A 17,742-nucleotide genomic window follows, 5' to 3' on the forward strand; every position below is an offset into this window, starting at 1 on the left:
ACGAAAGAGTTTCCTCGCGTAATATGGTAGGTGAAAAAAGTTCCTCAGTGAAGTTGTAAAGTTCAGTTAATCAGTTGTTGGTTAGGTTGGTTAACTTCATGCGTTTGTTGGCCATTTGTGTTTCTCCAGGATAGAGGGCAATTATGAGCGAGTATGTTGAATATTGAACCTGAAATTCAGACCTTTCAAGGGACAACATGTTCTGAGAATTTTTCTAGCCTCCTTGTAGGCTGAACTTCAGCTGTGGGCCCTCTAATAGAAGCTGTATGCCTTGATGATTAAAAATATGGACATGAGAGGATTTTCTGCTACATTGAAATGCAAAATTATTACCTGCAAGGAAATGAAAAGCGAGGGAACATTCAGAAGATCTTTGATGTAAAATATGTTTCTCTACAGGTTTATTGTGGTTATTTTAATTATATTCATTGAATGAAGCTCATGACTTCTGGAATTCATATCCATATTCTCTATGCTAGGGGATCTCACTACTGATATAGGCTGTATTTCTGTCAACCGTAGTGGATTAGTTGCAGTTTTTACCTTTTAATTAAACAGTTGCTGCCGCTAAACACAATTTTGAATTATTTAATAGTCCGTATTACTTTAGTCAATGCACACTGCTTGAATTGTTTTAATTATGTGAAGCTATACATTTTTTATGATATAGTTTTCCTAAAAATGAGTTGACAGTAATTATTCTTTTGAGATGTCAGGAATATCTTAGTATATTTGAAAATAATTATAACTAAAATTAAAAGCCAAGCTGATCAAATATAAAATATTTTGCTTTAAAACATGTGAAATATACAGAATTTTAGGTAAAACGCCCATTCTGGATGTTGTTTGTAGTCTCTGTCTTATAAACAAGCAGCATGTGTAGTAAATACTCTTGTGCACAATTCAGAAGATGGGAGATGAACCTAAGGCTTAGACTTCGCATTGAGGCCTCATTTCAGAAATGAATTGCTTTCCAATTTTGTGGCTTTTTTGGCAACAGAGTTTGTTTAGATGATGCTCTCATTCCTAAACAGAAATCAGTCAGTCCGAAAGCTATTTACTGTTAATCAGCATGAATTTTTGTGATGCGTTCATGATTATCTTGTTACATTATTCCAAGTTATATTCAGAGATATTACTTAAATTTCTAGTTTTAATAAGATTAAATGAATAATTCAGCACAGCTTTGAATATTATAGATCCTGGGAAATTATTTTTAGAAAGTAACAATGGTGTGACCTTTCTTCTCATCTCTTTATTTAAAAAAAAAAATAGAAATTTTCTCTTTCTCTCTTGATACATACCTATACATATACATGTGTGTGTGTGTATATATATATATATTTGTGTGTGTATGTATTTGGGTGTATGTGTGTGTGTATCCTATAGACAATATCTGTTTGCTGTTTTATAGGGTGAATTACGAAGTATAGTAATTGAAGTATTGAACATTGGAATGAACAGTTGAAAATACATCATATTGTACTTTTAGGTTTATCACTACATCTGAACTTTCTGAGAATTGCTGTGATCAGAACAGTCACCTTCAATATCTTGACTTGACAAGAGCTAGTATCTTTAACTTCAGATTTTGATGGAATTTCTTTCAGTGGTAGAAGTACAGGGGAATGGTGTAAGACCCATCTAAGTTTTTTAAAAAATACAAACCATTTAACAGAATCTAGATGATGGTAACTATCAGTATTCCTGGAATAAATTATTGCTACCCTTCCTGCTGACTTTTGTAGAACATTATTTTGAGACTGCATCTGGTCCTATGTGTCTGCTTTGTGTTGACATCTCATTGATTATTTTAATCTCCTTTCCTGGCTTAAAGAAAAAAATGTAAATGTTAATTATAGAACTGGGTGGTTAAGTAATACTGTAAAACAATGCAAAACATCAACTGCCTCTGTGGTCAGGTTACATCTTCAGAGTATACGAAGGTGGTTATCATTCCTCACATTAATAGATGTTGCCCTGTTCAAGACAACAGATTCTGCCATTGAACTGGTGTTGGTAGATTAAATAAGAGATATTGCTTCTATCTTCTAAAGGACGTTAGTAGCTTAGAGCCTCAGGTGGAATTTAGTCTGAAGACAGCCATTTATTGAGCTTAAAGAAAGTCAGGATTTTAACTGCAGTCTATCAGTGTTTACAAACACAGGCCAAGTAGTACACCTCACCTCCATTCCCTCATAACAAGGAGTTCTTGGACATATTATTTTATTTGCCAGTCATGTGTCCAATTCTATGAAGACAACAATTTATTGTATTTTTGCTTGTTTCCCCTATTAGAATGTAAGCTTTATAAGTACAGGGACCATGTCAATTTTGTTCAGCCATTGAATGAATGACTATATAACATTAATTATTACTCTTTTCAGTGTCCTGTGGGTACTTAAGCAAGTAGTCATCCGAGTGGGCAAAGTGAAGATGTCTAGAGATAAGCCTGTGTTTCTGTTTGAACAGTGGTTAATATGTGGCTGAAAGTAAAAAAAGAAGAAAGCAAACACTCCTTAGTGATAGCTTGAAGAAACTGATCCAAGGTCATGGGCTCACTTGAAAATGTTGTTACGGATTTAAGAAAAAGCCTATCAGCTTAGGCAGTAGATTAATTGTCTGTTGGTATGTTGAGAAAAAAGGAGATGGAGCATGGGGAAGTATGTTTGTATGTGTGTGTGCATGTCCATGTATAATGTATGCACGTGAACATGTGTCTGTACTAGTGAGAGGAACAATCTAATTTAGTGCTGTCTGCTAGAAGTTTTCAGCCATTATGACCACATTTTATCTGGCAGAAAGAAGGAAAAAGAGAAGGGGCAAAAACAGTCAGATTGGAAGATGTATCTATTTCAGGCCAACATATGCTCAGCTAAAAACCGAGAATGCCATTATTAAGGAGGAAGAACTAAAGGGATATTGATGACATGTCTGGTAGTAATATGTACTTTGCCAAAAAACAAACACTTGAATAGATTTTGTGAAAATTTAAATGAAAAAGCTTTTAGGTACTGAGAATTTAGGAGTGAAACAATTTCAAGCCAACAGGAAACATAGGTTTTAAAATAAAGGCATTGTGAAAATAAGTAAAATATCTATTTTATTTGAAGTGCTCAACTGCAGATTGGAGAAAACTACCACATGATGCTGCAAGGTTTTCTTTGTTTTTGGTGGTATCCTCTTATTCATGTTAGGGAAGAAGAGAGGACAGAAAATGGGAAATGTGCAGTGCATGTATGTTTAATTTTTTAGTTGCTCCCCAATATTAATGAGGCTCTAATAAATCATTGACATTTTAGTGTAATTTACATAGCCTCTTTTTATAATGATTACATTGTGATTTCCATTTTCCTCACCAGTAATTGTGATCAGTCATTGGATTGTTATGAAAATTCTTCTCTATCTAGAAGCTAAGGAACATATTAAAAACCTTTGGAAACTTAAGTAAGTAACAATAATGAATTATGAAATTACTGGAGGTGATAGTGATCAGTAGAATAATAAAATGTAATTACAGTAAGCCCCACTTCTTCCTTTTATAACAATCCTCTTTGTTCTGAAAATAAAAATTTAAAAACAAAAGCAAGAAAAGCTAACTCCTACTTAGCCATGGAGATTTGTAACTCAATCTCTTCCCCCTCGGTGCTTAGGACTATGGGGTAGCTATCTAGGGATGGGTCCATGGAATCAGCATTTTGCTGGTGGTCAGCACCCTTTCCAGGTGACTCTTTGACATCTGAGAACTTGTTTCTTTTCTACCATCTCTCTTTGCCTTGACTGCCACTCATACTCCATTGGTTCCCTCTTCCTTTCAACTTTTGTGGAAAGGGCAAATGCTATAGATTAGAAGGAACACAGGAAACTGTTATAGAAATATCTTCTTTGTCCATGTGTTATAAACATGTAAATAAATGTATTTGTTTACATGTTCATTATCCTCCTTATTGGAAAATGTTAGGAAGAGTAGTTGAAATTCCTAAAAAATTCAAGATTTTCAATATAAATGTAATAAAACATAAGACCTAGGTAATGATAATTAAAATAACAGAACTTACCAGCATGTGTGGAGCTTTTTCTGTGTAGGAGGCACAGTGCTGACGCTGCGGACGTAGGTGGAAAACACTGATCTGGAGCTCGCAGCTCACTGGGAGAAGCTGACAAGTAAATAGGCAGTTTTATTGTGTTGCCATTTCTATACTGTTTGTTGGACAAACGTAATGAAGACCTTGTCAGGAAGAAGGAATGGGGATGATCTTTAGCATGGGGCTTCACATCCAATCTTATCATTTGATAAATTTTCTATGTTTCCTTGGCATCTGATAAAGAATGCAGATCTCATTAGCATTACCTTTGGGAATGATCACACAGAATTTAGGAAGAAATCTCAGGGAAGTCTTTGAAGAAACAAAATGCATAGATAAATGTGTACTTAAACTTCTCTGGTGAAGTGCCTTCCGCCCTACTCATTTTCCTAAAATGTCTTGCAAGTGCCTCACTAGCTTCAGTGTTGAAAAAGTACTGGCTGTGATGAGTTCACACAAAGGAATACGTATGTGCATCTAGATTCTTGCAAGTAAGTCTGCTTTGCAGTAAGAGGTCCCCACAAGTCCTGAAACAGTTTCCTTTATTCCTTCTGTGTGAGAAAACCCTGACATGTTTTAACCATTTTAAACTTTTTTTTTTGTTTTTTCCCCAAGTGAGATTACTTCTTTTCCATTTCCCGCTGTTTATTTTAAGGGAGTTGTAACTCTTGAATCTGAGGGTTGCTAATAGGTTTTGAAGGGAATCGCAAAGGCAGCATCTTCCTACTTCCTGCCAGCTGGTCTGGACTTGGTTTCCACCAACACAAGAGCGCAGGTTGAGTTGTCCTTTCCCACCTGGCTTCATGCAGGACCAGCTTCTCTCCCAAGTGCTCTGCTTCTGTCATCCCTCTTCCTCCTAGTTCTTTGTTCTATGGTATTTGAATTGGATAAAAATTATTCTCAGACTAAGGCAAAGTACTCTTTTATGAGGTAGTTCATTTGTGCTCCCATGATGTTTTTTTCTCATTATGCAATAGTTCTAAAAACAGAACGTATTCCTATTGATGAAGGGTCTTAATCCCGATACTGAAGTCTTCAGTAGCCATTTTGCATCCTTCGTAGCGTGTGCTTTAGAGTGATCTTCTGTTTCGATGGTGGAATTTAAAGGGTTTAGTTATTAGTCTTTTTTTTTTTTTTTTAATTGCCAACTGTAACTTAATAGCTACAGAACTGCTTCTTAACAGGTATCAGCAACAGAAATACAAATTTGGAACAATGAACTGTTTTTTTTTTTCATTCTCTCTGATGAAGACTCTAATTTTCTGTTAGAAGATTCAGAAAGCAGTTGAGTGGCTTCTGTTGATCAGAATCCACTTCATGGTTTCCATGCAGGGTGACTTGTCTCTGATCTGCTGTGGTAGATCAATGCTGTTGATACTGAGAATCTAACTTTGTAAACTAGAACTACTAATTATAACACCATATGCTTGTTTACATAATATTATATAATTTTCATAAACTTTTCCTGTCTGTTGTTGTACTTATGGTAGCGTATGCCAGTATTACCATTCAATTCATGAGAAACGCAGGCTTCCATTGGTTGACTGCCCAGCTAATTTTCATAAGGCCAATAAGGAGGAGAGCTGAATGAAGAACCAAGCCTTCAGCTTCTTGGACATCTTGTCTGTAGACATGGCTTCTCTTCTGGGCGCTAAAATGAAGTCAATTTATTCAAGTCCAACAATCAGGTGATCTTTCATTTCTGTAAATATTTAGTGTACTTATTCACTAAGCGGAAGTTGAACAAGGGCAAACTTGTACCATTTTTCTTTATTTAAACTTTATTTAAAGTTAAATATATACATGTTTCTATGCTTCGGCGAAATTTTTGCTCACTAGAAAGTCATTGAAGATTCTGGAGAGTCGAAAGCCTCTTCACATGTTTGTCATATCCAAAACAAAAGGATACATTTTAAATGATGTATTAATTCCTTAGTTGACTATCAAATTCTCATGAAGCAGAAAAGAGTACATAGTCACCCTCTTTTTATATTATCATTTTTATTTTATATTTGAATATTCACTTTAATTAGCAGAATATCAGAGAAGATAAAAAAGTAAACACCTTGTTCACATGCACTACCATTTTCTATGTATTTTTTAATGATAATTTACAAAATTTTAGACTTCATAAAATGCTTAATCTGCAGAATAATCAATATAGGGCACTTTTACCTTTGGGATGCTACATAACAGTGTCTTAAATATTTTTTCCTTATTTGAGATATAATTGACATATCGAACTGTCTACGTTTAAGGTGTACAACATGATTTGACCTACATATATCATGAAATTCCACAGTAACTTTAGTGAACATTCATCATCTCATATAGATACAAAATAAAAGAAAAAGAAAAAAACTACTTTTTCCTTGTGATAAGAACTCTTAGGATTTCCTCTCTTAACATCTTTTATATATAACATACAACAGTGTTAATTATATTTATCATGTTATACATTACATCTGTAGTCCTTATTTATCTTATAACTGGAAGTTTGTACCTTTTGACCACCTTCCTGCAATTCCTCCTTCCCCCAGCTCTTCACCTCTGGTAACGTCAATCGGATCTCTTTTCCTATGAGTTTGTTTTTTGAAGTATAGTTGATCTACAACACTGTGTTAGTTCCTGCTATACAACATAGTGACTTGGCATTTCTAGGCATTATAAAATGATCACTGTGATAAGTCTAGTTACCATCTCACCATACAAAGATTTTACACTGTAACTGATTGTATTTCCCAGGCTATACATTTCATTCCTGTGACTCATTTGTGTTGTAACTGGAAGTTTGTACATCTTAGCTTCCCTCACCTATTTCACTCATTCCCCAGCCTCCCTCCCCTTTGGTAGTCCCCCTCTTTTTAGATCTTCCCATTTCAAAACATAAATACATGTAAGAGGAAAATGAAGGTCAAAAACTCTGGAAAGATAGGCTTTTAAAAAATGTCTCTCAAATTAAGTTTGACCTTTTGCTCACAAATAATCATGCCTGGAAGGGCTGTAGAGTAAGAATAGACGTGTGTTAAGTATGTACATACTTAGAAAAGTGCCAGGGATATTCCTAAATGTTTTCTTCAGCCATCTGTGGAACTCCTTGGACCATGTTTTAGAAAATGGTTTTAATTTTCTTTGAGGGATTATCATAACTGAAAAGGTCACAGCAATCAGCTCCATTACTAGTGCATTTGTACTTGCCAAGGCTCAGTCATGGGGAATCTCTCTGGTTTTCACATTCAATACTTTTCTTTTTGCTTTGTTGTTTGATAAGGGAGAAGAAAGTGTTGGCATGAAGGGGAAGTGAATTTGGTACCAACTCTTGTTGTTCCTGCAGCTCTGATCTTTGCCTTTCTTAAGCCTGTCATCTGTCAGGCAAAGTAAGAGTACTACTGCATTAAGGGTTTTAAAAATGAATCGATCATTTCATACTTTCAGAAAACACATTCAAGTAATCTTTAAAGTACCATTCTGTGTAGGCGATAAATTCAAGGTTCCAGCATAACGTATACATAGTGAAATTTTTTTTTTTTTTTTTTTTTTTTTTGCGGTACGCGGGCCTCTCACTGTTGGGGTCTCTCCCGTTGTGGAGCACAGGCTCCGGACGCGCAGGCTCAGCGGCCATGGCTCACGGGCCCAGCCGCTCTGCGGCATGTGGGATCTTCCCGGACCGGGGCACAAACCCGTGTGCCCTGCATCGGTTGGCGGACTGTCAACCACTGCGCCACCAGGGAAGCCCCAGTAGTGAAATATTTTAACCTTTCATTTCATGCTTCTCAACATTTTACGAAGCGTTTTTCTGTTCATTTTAGTTGGTGCTAAAAAACATGACTTCTAAAATTTTCTTAATAGAACTAGTTGAGTGATGTGAAAATTATTTTGTTTCCTCAGTACAAATTTTTATTTCTAATATTAGGGCAAGTTTCTTAAATTAACAGTATAACTGTGGGTTCTTTTTTATTACTAGCCAGGGTAAAATTTTAAATATTTAATATTATTAGGTATTGCCAAGATGTAAAGGACAATATCCATTCTCCTATAGTTTATCTTAGTCATCATGGGTTTTATTCTATGCCATTTCATGTCTTAGATATTAGTTCTGGGGGAAAATCTGAGGAACTCATTAAAAAAAGGGCAGGTGTCCAATAAATTTATTTTCTTGCTCCTGTATAAATATTTGTATTCTTTTAGCATCTAATCTTCTAAGCGTGTTTCCAAAGCCCAGTATTTTTAAAAATAATAGTGGATAGTGGTATGTAAGAGCAGGATCTTAGGCATCAGGGAACAATAAAAACCCGGAAAAGTTTGAACTAAGTAGCACTCCTGTGCAATTTCCAAATTCTGGGGCTATTTAGCACTTCCTGGTATGACATAGAGCTTGGGAACCTTGGGAAGCCGGCCTCACTCTGGTTATCTATAAAATAGGAATTAAAGTTTCTATTTTATTGGATGTTAAGAGGGTGAAATGAGATAGTTTATAGGAAGACACTTATTCCAGTATCTCCCTCCTGATGTTTAAACATGAAGTGATATTGAATCCATGTTTATGTTACTGGGATGTGAGCTAAGAGTTGAGTAGGAGCCCTTTTGTATGTTTCAGTTGAACCTGTGTGCCAATCACAGTGACCTACAGTGAATCTGAACATAGGTGATTCCACACTGGGTTAGGTCATGTAGAACATAGTTGGTGTCATCAGAGTGAACAACAACAACAAAAACCTGTTGATATTCAATGTATTTGTAAGGATGAGGAGAAACAGCCTTGTACTCTGGTAAGCTTGTTTTATGCATACTGTTTAACTCATTAATTCCTGGCACCTTTATATAAGGAGACATGTTCAGGGATTTTTAAGAGTAAAAAACTGAAAAACATATATTTTGATCAACCTGGGAATAATTAAATAAACTAGGTATACCCAAAGTATGGAATGCTGGTAGGTAAAAAGTATGTTAATTGAACACAGAAGTTTGCAAAACCTTTGCAAAACCTCTTGATCCCACATATGTACAATACTCTCACCCAAACAACACAAAACATGTCTGTGTATGCGTATAGCTAAATGCATGGAGAAAGGTCTGAAATTGATAACAAAGGTTGCTTCTGTGGAGGGACATAGATAAGGTAGGAGCAGTAAGGGAGAGTTTTCAAATTTTTCTATGTTGTTTAAATTTTTTTACAATGAGGATATTTTCATGTATTACTTGTATATAAAACTGAGAAAAAAAGGAAGTAAAGCACTCAATCATTTTGTAAAATCGGTAGCATCTAATTGATGGATACATGAGCATCTCCATTCACAATAAAGGACAACTAGTGATTAAAAAATACATAAGAACCAGTCCTTAAGGAAGCAATAAATTACTTACAGCAATAATTACACAATAACAAATTATACAACGCTAAATTACTCAGTCGTAAACCCATTGTGCCTGGGCCCTTCACCAACCTTTAGTGATCATGAAATGAACTTCAATATTTGACAATGTTTAAGATTGAAGAGGTAAGCAGATGGTAACCTGTACTGGGCGTGAAGTGTAAGTGTAGTGGTGGGCATTGGATTCAAACAAGGAGTTTAAAGAGATACTGGCTTGCTTAATTTGTTCACTCTTCTGTTCATTCTTTTACTCTTTCATGCATTGTTTCCTGAGAAGCCGCTTTGTATCAGGCCCCAAACAAGCTGCTAGAGACACAGACCCAAGTAAGAAACCATCTTTGTCCCCGTGGGCCTCATCCAGTGACAAACATTCAGAAAGTGAATTATAATTTCTTGGGAAAATACCAGTCATTAAAGCATGGAGTCAGTAAGATCAAAGCATATAGAAGGGTGGCATTGACCTGAAAATGAGACAGGAAGGCTTTCTGAATGAAGTAGCCTCCACCTTAGGTTTTAAAATAAGCAAGAAGTACTCTGGCAGACAACAAACCTGTGTTGCGGTGGGGAGAGCTGTGTCCAGTAGAGAGCACGTTTGGGGAATTGCATGCAGACTGGGATTGCTGGAGACAAAATGCAAGACAGAATGTCCTCTCGGTTTTCCAGCAGAAGGAATTCCAGTCTAGCACTACTCTATGAGCACCGAAGCAAACAAGAGCTAGTGATTGATTTTTTTAAAAAATAAAGCACTGGGAGGATCGCTGTATTGAGTTTTGCTTTTTGCTTATTGCATCTTCCTACTAGAACCAACCTCTTTAAGGAACATAGTACACTTTCTTTAGTCCAAGTAAGGGTGACAGCTTCCTGTCGTGATGTTTTCCAGGCTTCCCTTTAGAAAAGTGTCTTCAGGCTGGGCTACCATTGCCATTTAAATTGCTTCATTGTAGACTGTCAAGGGTGCTGCTTTCTATGTGAACTTTGAGGTTAAGGACCAGTCTTTATACAATGTTCTCTTCTGGAGTTTCTCAGATATTTGGGAAGGATATACATTCACAAACTCCTTAACAGAGAACTGTCTTGCCAGTTATTTAAAGACTGAGTATCTGATGTTTTAATTGCTTTGAGAGAGAGGAAGGTGGGGAATGGCCTTTGAAGGTTACTGAATGATTAGGATCTAGGCCGGTCTGCTTTTAAGGAAATGGGTGGATTTGAGAAGCTATGTCTTCCTTTCGTTACTGTTCCTGCCTCATTTGGATTTACCAGTTAGAAAGCCAAATTGCTTTAAATATAGTATCCGTGGGTTTGTATGTGTTTTAGAATCTGCCTTCCATTCCCTCCGTCTACCAACTCAGAAGTCACATGTTATTTACACTACTCTTGGTGCTCTTGGGTCCCTCAAAGCCCCAGAAGAAATTTATACTTGGGAAGGTAGATATATTAAAATTAAAAACATACTTTATTATATCTGTGATAACTGGGTACAGTTATCCTCCAATGATGCTGAGCCATTGTTATTAAAGCAAGATTTCAAAGAGGGTTTAAAAGCTACCAGTGTCCTGTAACTAATACATTTGTGTTTCTCCAACAATACATAAAGAAGCAAGCAAGGAAGGTGACACCTGCACAATGACCAGGGAGTGTAAGCTTAGCTTGGATCTTTGAGATTAAGAAGAGCTATCTCTTCTTCACAGCCTTATAGGTCAACGGGAAAAATCTTAAAAATCAATTATTTCAGTAGCCAGGAACATCTGAAAGGAAATAAAAACTTGCTTATTATGGTGACACGGTTTAAACCAGCTAAGAATCTTAGAAATGAATTTTAAAGTGTGAAGTCTGGCAACAATACATTCAGCACAATCTTTTGCTGGAAATGTAGCGATCACAAACTGTCATTTCTTTCTATATTAACCAGTAATCATCTTATCAGATATGGGGTATCAAAATAATACTATGTATATATGTGTATGGATATATTATACGTAATTCAAAGGAAACTTGAAAGTATTAATTATTCATTAATTATATTAATATGTGTAAGTGTTTACTTATTATGTTGATCTATTTATTTCAAAGGAATTCCGTAGGTATTAAGTATTCATTAAAACAATACATAAACACATGTAAGGATAGTTTAACTTTCTAAGACATTAGTTATTCTTTTTGACGTTCATGTGAAATGTATGCAGTCTTCATGGTCAGGTCTAATAGCGGCTTCATTGAATGGGTCTTCATTGGACTCCTACTTTTGTGGTGGGCACTACTGTAGGCCCAGGGAACATGAAAGTGAACCAGACAGACAAGGTTCCAGTTTTGTCTGAGCACATAGTCTAGTGGTAGAGGAGACACTGATGACAGATGGCTTATTTTTGAAATGAGTTATTCAAGAAAAAAGATGATTTCCAAAAAATTATAAGGATTATGAAGAAAATAAAGCAAAAGAATGAAAGAACATAAGAGGCTGAGTAGGGAAAGGGCAGTGGAACGGGTGGGTAGGAGGAGGGCAAGGAGGGAGGATGGCTTTAGATAGCATAGTCAGAGAAGGCTCTCCAGAGAGTGATGCCACCTGAAGGAGCCACCCATGAGAACATCTGGGGAGGAGCTCTCCAGACTGATGGAAGAGCATACCTCAAGGCCCCGAAGTGTCCAAACATTTGGCATGATTAAGGCACAGGGATAACCCTTGTAGCTCTTGGGTAGTTAATAGGCAGAGCTGGGTACTGGAGGAGATCTGAGAGTGGTGAGCAGGAATCAGATCATAAAGGGCCTTTTGGACCAAGGCAAGTTCTTGGAATGTTATTCTAAGTGCATTCAGGAGCCAATGGAGATTTTAAAACTTTTTATCACAAAAATTTCAAACATACATGAAAAATGGAGAAATATAATGACTCCCCATGTACCCATTATCCAGTTTCAGTAATTAGCAACTCATGGCCAATTTTGTTTTATCTGTGCTCTCTCCCCAACGCCATCACATAATTTGAAGTTTGAGGCCTGTCATTTTGTTTGTGAATATTTCACTATCTGTAAAGCATAGAAGCTCTTTTTCAAAACATAGACACAGTACCATTATCACACCTATAACTTTTCAGTAATTCTTTAGTATCATCAAATATCTAGTCTCAGTTGGGATTTTTAGCAGGGGAGTGGTATTACCTAATATACAATTTTTTAAAAATGAGTTCCTACCCTGTTGTATATATCAGAGCTTAGTGGAAGCTGGGAGATCACCTAAGGACTCTTTGTTTGGGTTTGGCATCAGTGTGGCCCGAACAAGAGTGTGATGATGGAGATAGAGAGAACTGACCAGTTTTGGAGGCAGAACCCACTTGTTGGTCTTTAGTATAATTTTGTCTTGAGACACCGAGTGACTGGGGGAGAATAACAGTCAAGATGGAGAAGACTTGAGGAGAACAGCTGTGGAAGGGGAAATTAAGAATTTCATTTTGGCCTTAATTTCACCTCTGAAAATGGAGAACAATTTTTATATCAGCCTTAAAAAGAAAACGGGAAGAAAAATGGTATTATGCATCCACATTTATAGGTACTTACCTCTAATCCTGCTCTAGGATATATGTTAAGGGGAATGTGATAACGGAAGAAATAGTTTCTGTTCTTAAAAAAAGTATGGGTTTACTTGAAATCTATTCAGGCCCACTCAAGGAAAGCCTTGCACTGAGATTGCTTTGAAAGATAATAAGAATTCTGAGACGTCTGGCTGTCCAGTAACACTGCCTTCCACCAGCCTACCACAAATACAGTGACCTTACTTTCTGAACCTGAAATCGAGACCAAGGATTTGAAAATTGAGAGTGTACTTAGGGACAGTATGCAAGAATATAGGACATCAGAGCTGACTTGGGGAAAAAATTAGAAACCTTAATAACTGTGATCCCCACCATTTTTACCATTAGTTTCCACTCAAAACTTCTCTGCAGACACTGGCCTCTGAATTGGTTTACTGTCTATTATTAACATGTATAAATTAATGTATGATCATTGCTCATTGTTACCTGTTCCGGAAAAAACGTCTCCCCTCCTCCTCCTTTTCCTTCCCCTTTCTCTTTGAAGCCTCGCCTTGCTTTTGAGACCTTCTTTTTAACTAAAATCAGGCTCACCCAGGATTATCTCCCTAATTTAAATTTAAATGATTAGAAATTTGAATTACATCTGAAAAATCCCTTCAAAGCAGCACCTAGATTACTGTTTAATTGAATAAGTGGGGGTCATTGCCTAGCCATAGTGTCCTCATCTATTTAAAAGGGATAATACTTCTTGTTTGGGGAGTTAAATGAGTTGTAGCTTAGCACAGTACTTGATACCTGGTACCTCCTCATTAAGGATTAACTCTTCTATATGGTGGGGTGGGAAAGCCAAATGGTCATCACCTTATGGTGACAAAGGATCTGCCCAAACCAGATAGCATGTTGTTGACTGACAGAAGCTAGACACAGAAGAGTCCCATGCATATAAGACATGAAAATGGTCAGAATTCACCAGTGGTGTTGGAAGTCCAGATGTTGGTTACCCTTGAGGAGGTGGTCTCTGGAAGGCTCCATGAGGTGGGCTCTGGGGTGCTGATAATATCCCATTTCTTATTCTGAGCGTTGGTTATATGGAAGTGTTCAGACTGTAAAAATTCATCGAACTTGTATATGTATACTGATTTTACTTAAATAAAAATTTAAATACAATTAGATGGTAGATACCAATATTATGGATAGATAACCTTGTTGTATGTGTCATGTAGGGTGTGTATGTGTGGATGTGTGTGTGTTTTATCGTTGCACAGTAGGATAGTAAGTAGAAAAATCCTTCCTCCCAAATTACAAATATGGCAGTAACTCAGAGGAAAGATGGGAGAGGGCCTTCATTAGCATATTTGACCCTATCTCATAAAGTTATTTCTGGGGAGTTTCTGTGGCTGTATCTAATGAAATTAGAATGGTTATCAAAACATTTTGAGAATCCTTTTGGACAAAAAGGCATTCTTCTCACAAGACTATTAACTCAGGGACCAGAGCAATTGAGTTTCCTTTTATGAACTGAACTTTTCTTTGCAAGACCAGTAAGTTGTCTCTTTCAAAACACAAATGCAGTGAGCTTGCATGCTCATTATCTGTTTGTCTTATGCTACCTGCATTTTCTTTTTTATGATCAGAGTCTAGGAAAGCAATTAAAAAAAAATCCTATGTCTGCACCAGAGTAATATTATCTGACACTATTGTCTAAAAAGTATAAATGAGGAATTATAATATCATTTTACAATGATAAAGGTGAACATTTGCATTTCTAGATATTGGCTTGGATACCAATACATATTTTTAGTATATTAAATAAAATGTTATATTTCCCCTTAATATTTGACTGTTGATGATGTCGTTTTATACTTTTAAGTCAGCAGTGTCCAATAAGGCTTTCTGCAACGATGGACCTGTTCTATTATCTGTGCTGTCCAGTACGGCAGCCACTAGTCACATGTGGCTATACACACTGGAAATGTGCCTCGTGAACTAAGGAAGCACAATATTAATATTATTTTATCTTAATTAATTTAAATTTAAATAGCCACAGCTGGCTAGTGGCCAAAGTGTTGGACAAGGAGGTTTGAAATCTAAGTAAAATATGGTGTTCGGACCCAGGCTGATTGTACTTAATTCTTTTCAAAGAACTTCTCAAGAGTTCATCTACAGAATGTCTTTCTCAGCCTCATTACTGGTCTTCTGGTGGAAAAGTCCCCTTGTAAAGACATAGGAGGTCTCAAGGTTCTTAAACATACAGCAAAAACACCTACTTGAGTGCTTTTACCATTTCACCAATTCCTTCAATTCCTTAATCTCCTGGGCACTGTCCTTTCTCTCCCATCACAGGCTATGGCTGACTTGAGGGTTGTGTTCCCAAGATTCTGGGACATAGTAAGAAGTCAGTAAGCAGTAAGCAAATAAAGGTCTGCCACATAGTAGGAGCTTGAAAATGAAGAGTTTATATTATCATCGTGGTTATTGCCACTGTGAAGCTCAATCTGGAGTGATATGGTCATCTCTTTGTGGTTTACTGTGAGCCAAGAGGTGTGAAGGATGAATTTACAATATTAAAAAAAATTAAATGATAAAAACAGCCAAAAAACCCTAAAAAAAACAACTGACAGCTCTCTCTCGTAACCATCTCCACACTCTTCATAGTTTGTAAAACTTACTTAGTAATTGATTTATACAACATTTTCCATTTTGTTTAAAAAATGTCAAGAAGAGGAGGCAATAATTAAAGAGGACTAACTAAAGAAAGCAAGATCAGCGGAATACAAGGGTCGGATCACTATTCCATAGACTCTGTTTTTTTTAATTAAAATTTTTTTTAATTGAAGTCTAGTTGATTTACAGTGTTGTGCCAGTCTCTGCTGTACAGCAAAGTGACTCAGTTACACACATAGAGACATTCTTTTTTTTACATTCTTTTCCATTATGGTTTGTCACAGGATATTGAGTATAGTTCCCTGTGCTGTACACTAGGACCTTGTTGTCCATCCATTCTATGTGTAATAGTTTGCATCTACTATCCCCAAACTCCCAGTCCATCCCTCTCCCTCCCCTCCTCCCCAACCATTCCATAGACTCTTGGAGCTGGAAACATGTTGGGTGTCAACTCCCTTCATGTGAAGATGAGATAAGTTAAGCACAGAGACCAGAACTAGTTGCTATGTAATACTTGTTTTATTCAAGGGGCTTGTAAGAATATTTTTGAACAGTGATGCATAGTTAACCTAATTGGGGATAAATGCTGTATATATTAAAGCAGGATCCCAAGAGTTGTTTAGTTAAGCCATATTCTTCCTTCTTCCAGGAAATCACTGAACAGAGGCAGGTAAAAAACATATGCCACAAGACTTGCAGACAGCCCTCACATTTCAAGAGAAGATACAAATAATGAAAACGTAACACACTTGAATTAAGCTATCTCCCTGGCAAGAGTCAGGAAACTTTCAATTCCTTACCTACCCCGACTTGAGTAATGAAAATATTATTTCCAGGAGTAGGAGAGTGATCCCCTGGGGAACCCTGTCTCACTCACAAGCAGAGTTAAGGTATTTGAGTTCTGAAACATATGCCAAAAAATCCAATAACATATGAAACAGCCAAATATGTTCATTTTTATTAAGAATCTCAATAAATGTCACTTTCTGGTGCCGGTGAAGTGCTGTGAAACTGGTGGGGAGTGTTTGGGGATTCCACTGAATCACGGATGGTTGCAGCTCATTGCTCCAGCCCATCTTTTTAATATGTGTTGTGTTATGTGGTTTAGTCCGAGAAGAAAACTTATTTTGGCTTACTTCCTTCACACGAATGGGAAGAATTTTGATTTGCTACGTATCTCTGAGCTCTGGTACGTTTTCTCATCCTCCTAACTGCTAGTTTATTTATTTATTTATCCTTAATATTTATTTATTTATTTGGCTGTGCTGGGTCTTAGTTACCACATGCAGGATCTTTAGTTGCGGCACGAGGGAACTTTTATTGATAGTTGCGGCAGGCATGCAGGATCTAGTTCCCCGACCAGAGGTCGAACCCAGGCCCCCTGCGTTGGGAGGTTGAGGTCTTAACCACTGGACCATTAGGTGAGTCCCTAACTGTTAGTTTATTGAGGTTAAGTGCTTTCTTTTGTGGTTGTGTGGAAAGGACTTACGATTTTTCTTTAAATTAAATCTGATTCAATTACCACATTAGATAGGTAGACGTTTTTGCCAGAGAAGAGAGAGGCTCACTTTCACATAGAGGGCCAGAACAGTTTTAGACAGGAGGTGAGACCTTAGTGTCCACAGAGGGAAGCTTGCTGGGAAACCAGCACTTGTCAAGGAAAAAGGACTGCAGCGTGATTACTACTTCTCATTCTAGAGACACTCACATACTCCTCTGAGTCCCCTTCCTGACTGTTCCTCCCTCCTCTATATCTAGACTCTGGTGACAACTAACTGTTGCTTTCCCTACTTGCTTCCTTCCAGCCTGGAGACTGTCCGTTTCTCATTTTCTCAAAGTACTTCTTACCTGCAGCCACGGACCATAGCAGACACACTAAAGCTTTAGGCTAAAGGAGGGGGATCACAGAACATAGCAGTATAATACAGGCAATAATTTTTAATTGAACAGAGGACAGCTCTCTTGTAAAAATCCATTGGTCATTCTTCGACACAGGGCATTTCTCCCAGATGGTGTGCCAGGTCGAATTCCCCTGAGGCCAGTTGTTAACATCTGCTCCAACCTGTGTCTTCCTACAGTCATGACATCTCCTCTCTGTTG

At 37.0% G+C, this 17,742-nt stretch overlaps 1 protein-coding gene across 22 annotated transcripts in view; it reads left to right on the forward strand.

Annotated features, from left to right (window-relative positions):
* FHIT (fragile histidine triad diadenosine triphosphatase) overlaps nt 1-17,742 on the forward strand; it is a 1,458,892-nt gene that overhangs the window by 967,928 nt on the left and 473,222 nt on the right. The window lies entirely within an intron of this gene.

Source organism: Globicephala melas, chromosome 11 (genome assembly GCF_963455315.2).
Source record: "Globicephala melas chromosome 11, mGloMel1.2, whole genome shotgun sequence".
NCBI classification, from domain to species: Eukaryota; Metazoa; Chordata; class Mammalia; order Artiodactyla; family Delphinidae; genus Globicephala; species Globicephala melas.